Below are 12,296 nucleotides of genomic sequence, written 5' to 3'. Positions count from 1 at the left end.
CATTTTGTGGGCATTTATTGGGACTCCTTTTGATACTCAGCATTGTATTTGAAATCAAATATCAAAGAAATGGGAAATATGTTCACATTCTTTTAAGTGTAAGTGCTTTAGTTGAAGGAGTTACGATAAAACCCCCCATTAAAATGTCCACAAAACAAAGTAATATGTCACTCTGAGCTGTCCCTGTGAATGTCTCTTTCTTATGTGTGATTTTTCTCTCCTATTTCTAAGTATCTGAAGACTGAGGTGTGACCTTAATAGAGACAAATTCCTCATTGCACCCCAATAAAGTTTCTTAGATTTGGTGAGATTTTTTTCTAGGAGGAAACGTTGGTCTTTAATCGGAAGATGGAATTGTATGTGTGTGTTCTGCATGGAATACATACTTAAGAGAGACCTTAAGATGAATGAGTGATGTAACATAGTCCAGTAGGTATAAGCTTTCCTTAAATCGAGTTATCTATGGATGGAATCCCTAGAGGAAGTGGTGTTAGCATGTATTTCATAGAGTACCACTGTAGAGGCATTATAAATGAAATGTTTCTCAAAAATGGCCAGGTATCAGAATAGGAAGCATAATGTGTATCTTGATTGCTTATGAAACTTCAAATTTTTAATGTTCCTTGATACATTGAAAAATGGCAAAACTGTTCTGGAATCATTACAGGTTGTATACCTCAAAAATAATGGAAAAGAATATAACATGAAACGGGAGGCTTCTGCCTAATTGTAAAATATCAGGTCACTTTGAGAAAAAAAGCCGTAATAGGCATACATAGATGGTTAAATATTCCTGTAATTTCTTTATTAGAATTTGAGAACTATTAAACTGTATTTCAAATAGAACCTGATTCTCTTATATACAGATGACTTCTTTAATACAAATTTTTCCCTAAATATGTTATTTAGGTGTTCAAAAGAGCTACAAGAATTTGTGTAAGATGTTAGTGATTACTACCTTTTAAAAGCAAGAGTAGATACCTCAATATAATTTCTTTCTACCTTGTCTCTCACACATGACTTAAGGAAAAGTGAAGGTAGGCGTGAGCTGAGTAAAATGTTAAGATATTAAGTATCTTCTGTCCTTTATTTTCATTATAGGAAATCAGTGTTCATTACCTCAGAAATATTTCTACTGTATTTTCCATTCCTTTGATTTCTTGCTAGAAGTAACAGAATTTCACTAAAATCCCAAGGCGTACAAAATGCCCTCCCTACTTTAGTGGGAGGGAAAAATGCCAGTAAATATATGAGAGAGATGTTGAGGAAAAAAAAAAATCCTAATATTTTTTTTTTGCTTTTTTTCCCCCTAAAGCTACTTCGTTATTTTTCAAAGCACAAAAAGAAGTGCTTATGATTGCCTTTGCAAAATTACTATGGTATGCATTTTATACATAAAATCATTACAAATGGAGTTGTTAGAGAAACGTTGTAGATAGACTTGGAGTCTGCTGATTTTTAAGCAATCTAAAATTCTATTTTATTTTTTTGCCAATTTAAGAAAGACTAAAACTGGAAGTCAAGAACCCGTGAATATTATTGCAAAACAAAGTTATTATGTTTCCTGGACTTAGTGCCCTTAACAACGAAGAATGCCCCTTTTCAGAAAAAAAAAAAAAAACGCATTATAGAGTGGCACGTTGACTCAACTCCTCTCATGAATTTTATACAAGGGAATAAATAGTTTTCCTTTTTAGTTTATACCATAAGTAATTAGAAGGACTTTCTTCTCATGTTTTTTTTTTTCTGATCCTCTTTGACAGACTGTTGGAAACTAAGCATGGGGACACACTACTTCAACTGTTGACAGTGTCCCTCTCTTGCTCCTGAAATCAGTATGCCTTCTAATATAAAAATATAGTGTTTTATATTATAGTAGATTTGTGTTATTATATAATAGAGCAAAAACAGTTTTTGTTTTAAAAATGAAATACTTCTCCTGGGGAAGATCCTTTTGGTCAGGACTGTTAGTTTCCACAATAGAAACCATAGTAGCTAGTTAAAATTGATGAGAAATTAATGAAAACATATTAGATATTTCCTACGTTATTTTTGGGTGGAATTGTTGAAGTTGAGAGAAACAAGATAGGCTTTGAGGATGTATAGTATGGAATAATCAGATTATGATGCTTTTTTTGTTTCACTGGAAAACTTTCTACCTTCAGAATAAAAACTAGGTTCCCCCCCCACACACACACACATACACTTGATAATGCATACATGTTGCCTCCTCCTTAGACATCTGCCATGTCTCCTTCTGAAAGTAGTGTCCTCTCCAGGAAGTGGCATCCATTCCCTCACCGTACTCTGTTAAGAATGAGGCTCTTGGTACAGTGCATCTCAATGGGGTTGTTATAACATATGGCCATTCATGCTCTAGCTTCGGAGGAACCTGAGAAGTATTTTGCTTCAACCTTGAGGGGATGGGATTCATGTGTGAAGTCCCTCAACTCAGGAGGCTTAAGTGATCATGGACAGCTACTATTCTGACAAATCTCCACAAAAGGACACATTTAAAAAGCGAAGATAGTAGCTGGGTTTGCAATGCATGCATTTTCAAAACACACGGTTCATCACAGAAAATACTGTTAAGAGACACAAAGATGTCTGGGAAGAGTATATCCTGGCATGCAGAGTATTTGATATGTAACAAGGTAAAGCAGAGCTGAAATGACTCAAACACTCTAAGCACTCAGTGATTTAAACTACGATCTACAGAAATGTAGCATCATGGTCACCTAGGAGCTTGTTAGAAATGTAGATTTCTAACCTGAGTCTGAGGTACAGATCACAACCTGAATTTAAAAGAAGTAATGAGGTGACTGATTGAAATTTGGGGCAGCACTGCTCTGTTGGATACTGTTGTTTAGTAGCAGAACATTTTCACCAAACCCTACACGTAAATCAAATGCTTAATCCAGAGAGGTTCCACTTGTATAATTTGCATGGAGGCAGGATTACCAGCACCATACTAATCAAGGCCCCTGCTTGTTCCTTAGAATGGCCCAAAGCATCTCTCAGAACTCCTAGAGATTGACAGTGTAGAAGAACATTGACCCTAGTCTTAGAACTTTTGGACAGTTTTACCTTAGGTTCACAAAATCATGTTGATAAACCTCTGAGACCCAAATTGGTCTAGAAGTTGTGTACATCACCTACATTTCATCTCTGAATTAAAGATAGGATTTTATCAAAATTCTGTGGGAGAGTGAGTGGCACCAAGGACATTCCTAAAAGTGGCAAACAGTATGTCTGGATGTCTTTGTACTGTAGGGAAGGGTGGGTAGAGCAAAGGAAAACAGTCTACTGTCCATGAAAAATATCAAAGGTTTAGAAAACTAGTATGTCTTCAGTCTTCAGAAATAAAACTTGTAATAAGATTAGTCTTTTCAAATGATATTTAAACCTGGGTTCCTTGAATAAATTTAAAAATACTGTATAGAAGTCCTATGTTGAAAACATGATCATGCAAAATATAAGGGGAGAGTAAAAGAAACTTCAATAAAATTGGGTAAGACTGAAAGGAAGCTAACAATATAATAGTGAAATTAAGAACTATGTTGAGTGTTTATAACAAATAACACTAGAGAAAATAGGATCAGTAGAGGACAGAATTGAGGAATGAATCCCTTTGTAATGCAGACAAAAAGGGAATATAAACCTGAAAGTAATGTGGTTGTGGGGGTGGAGAAAAGAGTGTTTTGCCATACAGTCGTGCTGGCCAGACACAACCAGTGGAAAGGAAAACTAAATTGAGCTGGGGCGGGGCGGCGGGAGACAAACCAACAAACAAAAGCAAAAAAACCAAACACTGTTCCGTAATGTTTTGAGGACTTGTCCTAGTATTTAAAAAATTTTTCTGCAAACGTCTAATGAACAAAAGCATAAACCAACAATAGATGTGTATTTTAAGACAAAAATCGTTAAGTATTACACTTTGGCATAGCAGTAACACCAGAAAACATTGAAGCAGTGTGTAAAGTTTAATTGGTAAACCACCATAAAATTGATAGTTTTGTTACCTATTTGTGTAAAGGTTATAAATGTTTTCAGATACTTGTTGAGTCACTAACTATAGAATCAGTCCAGAAAAATCACAGTGAATTGTAGTTGATTACAAGGCAATTTAAAATCACAGTGTCCTTCCTTTATTTGTAATATAAAAATAACACAATCGGGTTTATAATAAGCTCATGAATCAGTAAAATATTATGCAGTAGTGACAGTGAGAAATTTGTGTAGCTACCTAGTAAAATATTACACCTTTTCTATTAGACCTTTTTCATACCAAAATAAATTTCAAGGTGATTAATAAAAGAAACAAGATGATTTTTATTTAGTAAAACTGAGAGGAAAGTATATATAAGAACTGTAGCAGATAAAAAGCAATTTATTCCAGGAAAATGATTTTAAAAGTCAAAAAGTGACAATATTTTGTTAAACTATTGAGGGCACAAAGTACTATACATATTTACACAAATGTGTAATCAGTGAGAAATCAGTGTATAATAAAGCAATCAGCCATTTTCTCTTATAAAATACTGTGAATAGGTGCCACCTTTACAGGAAAACTTGAATAATTGAGGTCAAATATCCAGTAATTCAAATCACAAAAACAAGGTAGACACCAAGATGTTCATCATTGATTCATTAACAGAAGTGAAAATTAGGAACAGTTCAAATAGGGTAATGTTTTTAGAACTACAGTTTTAAAATGTCTCAATGTTTCTTAAGCTCTGTATTATATATATATATATATATATATATATATATATATATATATATATATATATATATATATATATATAAAGTTAAACTAATTACATTTGAGTAGTCATTTCTGAATTCCTAAACAGGGAGTTTTTTTTTTTTTTTGACAGTTAATTATTGTGAAATGCTTTAGAGTTTATAAATTACTTTTTCAAGTATATCATTTTAGTATTACATTTTCCTTTTAAAGCCAAGAAACTTAAGGAATTAAATTATTTATAAACAATGGAATTAATTTATTAAGCACCTTTTTTTTGTTGGGGGGGACTTGTTCAATTTTATACTTTGCTTTCTCCACTTTGCTTAATACTGGAGAGAGTCATCTCTGTAGGCTCTGTCAGTAAGTGTCTCTGTGCTCTAGTTTCTGGATGTGTTGACTCCACGGAAATCACTGACAAGGGAGGAGACGAATGGAGGAGAAAGAGGTATTGACTGCTCTGGCTCCCTCCTTTCTGTTACAGCGTAACAGTGGCTGAATTTTCTATCCATAGTCATAAGTACAATTATACACTCCCTCTTCCACAGCAGAGCTGTCCCTGAGTCCATTGTTAACATTTCTTCCGTTATCCCTTCAGGTCTGGGTGGGTGATAAGGACTTGGTGGTAGTCTTAGACCCAGTGTGTTTGACAGTCTGCATTGGTTAATTTAACCCTTCCTACCTCACTTCACTTAGCCCACTGCGTGCTGTGCCATCTGTATACGGTCAGGGTCATGATGGATATGGATACCCAGGTAGTTAATGGCTCTTTCAATTATATCCTAGAAGAATATGTAACATCCGGGTTAAAGACCAACATTTATCTGCTTTCTACTGTATTAAGCTGTACATAAGGGGGAATTTTTGCTTTAAACACTAAAGACAGGATGTCCTATGAGACAAAAATACTGTTTGGCTATTCAAAATATAACCATAGACAGAAAGGATTTATTACATGCACTTACTAGCACAGAAGTTTTTCTTACCAAGTAGACAACTCAAATTACGTGTGAGGTCACTAGTTCCTTTATAATGAAATATTATATCAATTGGGTGCAGTGTAAAGTCTTTGTGAAGGTGGACAACATGAGAAGCAGGGAAATCACTGACATAGAAACTGGGAACAATAACAATAAAAATGAACCCATTTGTAGGGAAGTACCCAGAACAAAACAAAAACCTTTACTGACATGATTTCTAAAAAAAAAAAAAAAATGGACACTGCATCTGACAGGCAAATCATTGAGCAAATCCAGTGGAAATTATCTGTGATAAACTTTATTTTTAGGTTTTGAGTTTTGTACATGTTGTTGATATTGTGATGTGTCCACAGTGGAGAGACTGGAGGATACATTTTATGAAATAATTTGGCTTTTGACAAAGCTGATACGTTGGCAAAACCATTGGGTTGCTAAATAAAAATTATAGCATTGTAATCACACATATTTTGTAAGTCAGAATTCAGAGTATAATATTTTCTTTATGAAGAAAGAACCAACATTGAAGTAACTGATACAGGTGTAAGGGCAAAGTTAGGAGAGGGCTGGACAGAGGAGTAACACAAATAACTGTGAGATTTAGATCGCATCCTAGCCCTGGAGAGTTGTTGAATTGCATGAGACCAGTCACCCTCTTTGACAGTTACCCAAGTTGCTTCTGAAATCTAAATATGCCCTGTAAAACATGGGTTTAAGTTGTAAACACCACAATCTCTGGTACATAGTAAGTGTTGAATTAACTTTTTCCCCCATTTAGTAAAGATAGATCAGTAAGCAAATAAAAGCAGAAATAGAAGGTATAATGCAGGCCTATTAAATGCATACGTAAAGTTTATCACAAGAAAAACAAAGGAATATGCAGTCAGATGTGTCTTAATTATTAAAAATGTTAGAACATTCTAGTCCCAAAGGGCACAGGAAACAAACATTTCTTCTAAACCTTACAGCTGAGGCTTCAAGTAGGAGTAATGTAGACAAGTGAGACCTTAATGGTACCCATCTGGCAAATCCAATAAGCTATTTCCTAAGGAAATATTTTTTTCAAAACCAATGGGAGGACCTAACCCCTAAACATAGCTTGTTAAGTCCAATTGTTTAAAAGAGTGAAAGTCAAACAAATTAAGTTTATTTTGAGAGAGGGCAAAAACAGGGTAGAGGTGGATAGAGAGAATCCCAAGCAGGCTCCACACTGTCAGCCCAGAGCCTGATGTAGATCTTGATCTCAGAAACCATGGGATTACCACCTGAGCCAAAATCAAAAGTCGGACGCTTAACCGACTGAGCTACCCAGGCACCCCTAGAAGAGTGAAATTGTATAAAAACATGGTCCCCTAATGGAGGGTAAAGTTACTTTCCCGTCTTTTCTTGGCTAATAGGTATTTGTACAAGGAGCTGTGGCTTCCAGCTGTCTTCACAAAAACTAAGGTCTTCTGGAGGGACTTCGGGCTACTACCAGGGTTGGAAGGGGCAGTAGAGCCAGCAGGGTTAAGTGTTTTGTCCCCAGAATGAGAGTTTGATTTTTAAATTCTATAAACATTTCCAATAGAGGAAAGAATGTACAATACTTAAAAAGTACAGCTATCAACTGGGCCGAGCAACTAGTTTGAGGTTGTGTTCCTTGTCAAGTTCAAGTGCAGGATACTGGTGATAGACTGATAAGAAAATTAGCATTACCATGTGAAAATGATAATGCTAAGAATCTGACTTCGATGGATGAACTCATTAGTACCCAGATGAACGATGGGAGTTCCTATGTGCAAAGACAACACTTTGATCAAAAACATCATAAGAGAAAATATGCCTGGAGAGGAATTTTCTGGCAAGAAAATGAAGAGCAGGGGCGCCTGGGTGGCGCAGTCGGTTAAGCGTCCGACTTCAGCCAGGTCACGATCTCGCGGTCCGTGAGTTCGAGCCCCGCGTCGGGCTCTGGGCTGATGGCTCGGAGCCTGGAGCCTGTTTCCGATTCTGTGTCTCCCTCTCTCTCTGCCCCTCGCCCGTTCATGCTCTGTCTCTCTCTGTCCCCAAAATAAATAAACGTTGAAAAAAAAAATTAAAAAAAAAAAAAAGAAAATGAAGAGCAGATACAATTAGGTATTGTGAAAAAAAAATTATTGCTGTAAGAGATTGAGACCCAGAATACAAATAATTTTGATCTGACATGCTAACAGGAATGTGGGAAGGATTTGGAAACAGCAAGTTGTGAAAGATAGTGAGTTTTTATTTAGTGTTTCCTAAACATGTCATGATTCCCCAGTGGTGCAAGCTCTCGGCATGCAGGACCTGAGTGCCAGCAAATATGTACTAGCTGTGCTTGTGGCAGACTTTTTATACTTGAAATTTCATTCCACATGCTTGCATTGTGAGTACCTCAGAGAGGGCTTCTGGTAGGAACTTAAAATATGCCTGCCTTTAGCTTTCTTCTTGATCATTAAGACTTGGACTAGTAATTTTAGTAAATGTTAAGAAAAATACAAATAGATTAAAAATTTTTTGTCAGGTCACCTGGGTGGCTCAGTCAGTTAAGCATCTGATTCTTGGTTTTGGCTCAGATTGTGATTTCAGGGTTCATGAAATAGCCCCACATATCAGGCTCTCCACTGACAGCGAGGACCCTGCTTGTGATTGTCTCTGTCCCTCTCTCTCTGCTCTCCCTGGCTTGCACACAGACAGGTGCGCTCTCTGTCTCTGTCTGTTCTTCTCTCCAAAATAACTAACTAAATAAAGTTTTGTGTACTTGTTACTTATTTACTACCTACCTCGTCTCTGTGTGGAAAGATGCTACATCACTTGTTTTCTTTTAGATCTTTGACACCACCTGGATAACCAGAGCTTACCAGTGTTTCCTGAATGAAAGAAAAAATGATGAAAGGAATGAGTAAACGTGGTTTATTTACCAACACTATTTCAAGTGCTACCTTGGGGTTACTTACTTTGACCAATCTCTTTTTTGTGTGGGTGTGAACCTTGAATGGAACCTAGTCATTGATGTTCTCTCTGAAGCTCTCTCACCTCGAGAAAACCCTCATCATCTTTATTGTCATTTATGTCGTTTGACATCTTGGCATGATTCAAAATGTCATGTATGATTTCTGCATCATGAATGCAATGGACTGTTTACCTCCATATTCTGCTTTTTATATACGGGCATGAAACGTGTTAACGATTATGAAGGGATGGCTCTTGAGGATAATTTATAGTAGTCGTTTGGTAAGAAGTTACTTTGTAACCTGGGAGTTGTTACTAAGACAGAGGAAAATAACATTGTAGGAACAAAACATGAAATACTACTGTTTTTTTTTTAATTTTTTTTTCAACGTTTATTTATTTTTGGGACAGAGAGAGAGAGAGCATGAACAGGGGAAGGGCAGAGAGAGAGGGAGACACAGAATCGGAAACAGGTTCCAGGCTCTGAGCCATCAGCCCAGAGCCCGACGCGGGGCTCGAACTCACCGACCGCAAGATCGTGACCTGGCTGAAGTCGGACGCTTAACCGACTGCGCCACCCAGGCGCCCCGAGATACTACTGTTTTAAAAGCTGTTCTGTATTTACTTTTGAATGAAATTCTAAATATTAGTAAAAAATGCATCTTTAAGGTTTTAATAAGGTAGAAAATTCTGTAACATGTATCTATAATCACCTAAAGTTTTCATTATTACAGGATTTGAGTCCTTGTAGTCAAAGGTGGACACAGATGGAAGATTTGAGGAACTAATTCCCAATTATAATTCTGATTTCTTAGGATGGACATTATATACTAGTAATATAAATAGCAGTATCTTAACTGTTAATTAGATAAGACTGCAGGTTTATAGTGGTTGTAGAAATGGACAGTAATAATCGCTGATAAAACCCATCCACGTTTTAGGCAGTACACTTAAAGTAGACAGAAAATATGTAATATTAAATAACACTTCTTTAACATTTCCTATTAACATGGTCATTTCTAAGCATTTGATACACTTAACATACATAATCCTTAAAGAGTTCTTTCAGGATACTCTTGGTATTTTAGTACAGGATGAAACTTGAAGTATATAACAAAGAAAAGCTATGACCAGAGTGACATCCACTAAGTGACAGATGTGGAATTCACACTGAGACATTCTGTCAACAGTGTATATACTCTTTAACCCTGGGATAGACAAGTTACTGGAGCTTATTTGAGCATTTTAATGTTGACAACTTTACTTTGATTCACCACAGGTTTTAAAAGCTAGGACAAAGTTAAAACTTGACAGAAATCACTTGTAATTATTCACTTCTATTCACCTAATAGAGTTGATAGTAGAGTGCTTCATTACATTGAATCAATGTTGTCAGTGTTATTCAAGCACGTTGTAGGAAGTGAGTGTATCCAGATACCCTAAAACATTCTTTGAACACCCTAAGACATCATTATTTGAAAACCCTAAAGCATCATTATCCCTGCCTGCTGACTTGCCATTGGCTATAGCTAGCTGTCAAAACCATGCATCTATGGTTTTTGGTACAGTTTCAGTACTAGGTAATTTAAAATAGCAATAATTGAAGGAAACCATATGATCATCTCAAAAGATACAGTAACAAAATTTAAGAAAAATAATTGACGATAAACATTTAGAGTAAACTGGGATGACAAGAGGAGTATTTTGCTGAATGATTATGGCAAAACTGAGAGCTTTCTTACTGAGATGTGAAATACAGGGAGGAAGAGTAGTTTCACTACCTCTGTGTCATGACACTGGAAGTACTAACCTGTGCAATCAGGCTGAAAAAAAAATAGAATTGGAAAGGGAATAACATAACTGTCTTTATTGGTGTGTTCCATATAATCTTCTGAAAAGAACTTGAGTTTAAAAAGCTTAGCAAGGTTTCTGGAATTAAAAAAAAAATCAATATAGTAAAATTAGGTGGTGACTTGAACAAAAATTGCAGGTGAGCCACTACCATAATTCCTCTTCTCCATGAAAGTAATGAGAACATGGAAAACATTGTCAGAGTCAAATTTTGTCCAAACTCTGCAAATGAAGTACAGGCTTTCAGCAATACAGGTAGTGTTTATTAAAAAATAACGGAATCTTGGTAAGAACAGTGAATCTCCACTCCTTTTTCTGATGTAACTCTTAAAACCAGCAACCTGGGGGCAGGAATAAGTGTGGAGCTCCTTAAGAGCCACCTTCCCAGAGAATTGTTACTTTTTCCCCCCCGTCTGGTTTGCCCATGGAAGACCTTGCTCTTAATGCTTTCTTTATTTGATCTCATTGAAAATTAACAGTGTTAATAGCCTTTTCAAGAAAGTTTTATTTATTTATTTGGAGAGAGTGTGAGCAAGGGAGGGGCAGAGAGAAAGGGAGAGAGAGAGAATCCCAAACAAGCTCCACAGTGTCAGCCCAGAGCCCAACGTGGGGCTCCATCTCACCAACCACAAGATCCATGACCTGAGCTGTAATCAAGAGTCCGACATTTAGCTGACTGCCCACCCAGGTGCCCCATCTTAACAGCCTTCTTTGAAGTCCAGATATTGGAAACAATAAAATGCACTTTTTTGACATTGCACTTGCCTATAGTAGAGGATAAAAGTTAAAACAATAGGCTAACTTCAAAGCTTGAAAGTAAAATCCAGGAAACAAGATGTACGTGTGATGCTTTGAAAATCTCCAGTATCTTTTTCTCAGGGTCCAAATGGCCATGCACGTGCATAGAACTTTGTATATGCTGAGAACTGTACACAGCACAGGAGAACCCGGAAAATATTGGAATCTCTAACCTAACGCTGAATTTAAGGTTTTGCCAACGCAGGAAGTAAAGATAAGAGTTAAACAGTAGTATCTTGATTAGTTTCGGTATCACCAACATACACACAAAGCCTCTTAGGAAAGACTGGAAGATAAGTTGGTTCCAGGAATTTAAGGAAATGCCTGCCCAATTATTAGCTGGCCAGTAAGAAGCTGAGGACAGACTTCAGTGACCACAAGTAACAAAGAATATTAGCTGTCTTGAATTAATTCAGAAAGTCATTAAAAACAAAATAACAAATAGACATAAAAACCAACTTTGGGGAAAGAATACAATCTAATTTCTGGAGTTGCCACATTATATTAAATATCCAGTTTAAAAAGAAAACTAGGACTTGCTTCCATAGCATATGTACTAAAACTGGAACGATACAAAGAAGATTAGCATGGCCCCTGAGCAAGGATGATCATCAAATTAAGTGTTCAGAAAAAACCAATACTAGATGAGGGCAAAAAAAAAAAAAAAAAAAAAAAAAAGTCCATGCTCCAGGAATTAAAAATAAAAGCCAACAATTACCTCTAAAGCCCAGGTGTTGGGATTAATAGAAAAAAATGTACATCAGCTATTTCACCTGTGTTCAAAGGACTGGGGGAGGGGAACTTCCTCTTTAAAAGAAAACTATGGAAACATGTCTCACCAAAAGAGAAGATTAAAAAAGAGCTAGAAATCACATGAAAAAGAATAAACTTGAGAGTTTCTGGAGTCAAAAAATAATATGAAAATCTTACATACTGGATTCTGCATGTAAGGAGTCTGGAAGACACGATTTTGTCCT

The 12,296-nt window shown here is 36.3% G+C and overlaps 1 non-coding gene across 1 annotated transcript; it reads left to right on the top strand.

Annotated features, from left to right (window-relative positions):
* Positions 1–11,855: 11,855 nt before the first annotated feature.
* LOC122478088 lies at positions 11,856–11,959 on the top strand. The gene has a single exon (XR_006295852.1). It is a non-coding gene; the product is annotated as a U6 spliceosomal RNA (small nuclear RNA).
* Positions 11,960–12,296: the final 337 nt, after the last annotated feature.

Source organism: Prionailurus bengalensis, chromosome X (assembly GCF_016509475.1).
Source record: "Prionailurus bengalensis isolate Pbe53 chromosome X, Fcat_Pben_1.1_paternal_pri, whole genome shotgun sequence".
NCBI classification, from domain to species: domain Eukaryota; kingdom Metazoa; phylum Chordata; class Mammalia; order Carnivora; family Felidae; genus Prionailurus; species Prionailurus bengalensis.
The sequence above is the reverse complement of the archived record's forward strand: the minus strand, read 5'-3'. Positions and strand labels throughout refer to the sequence as shown.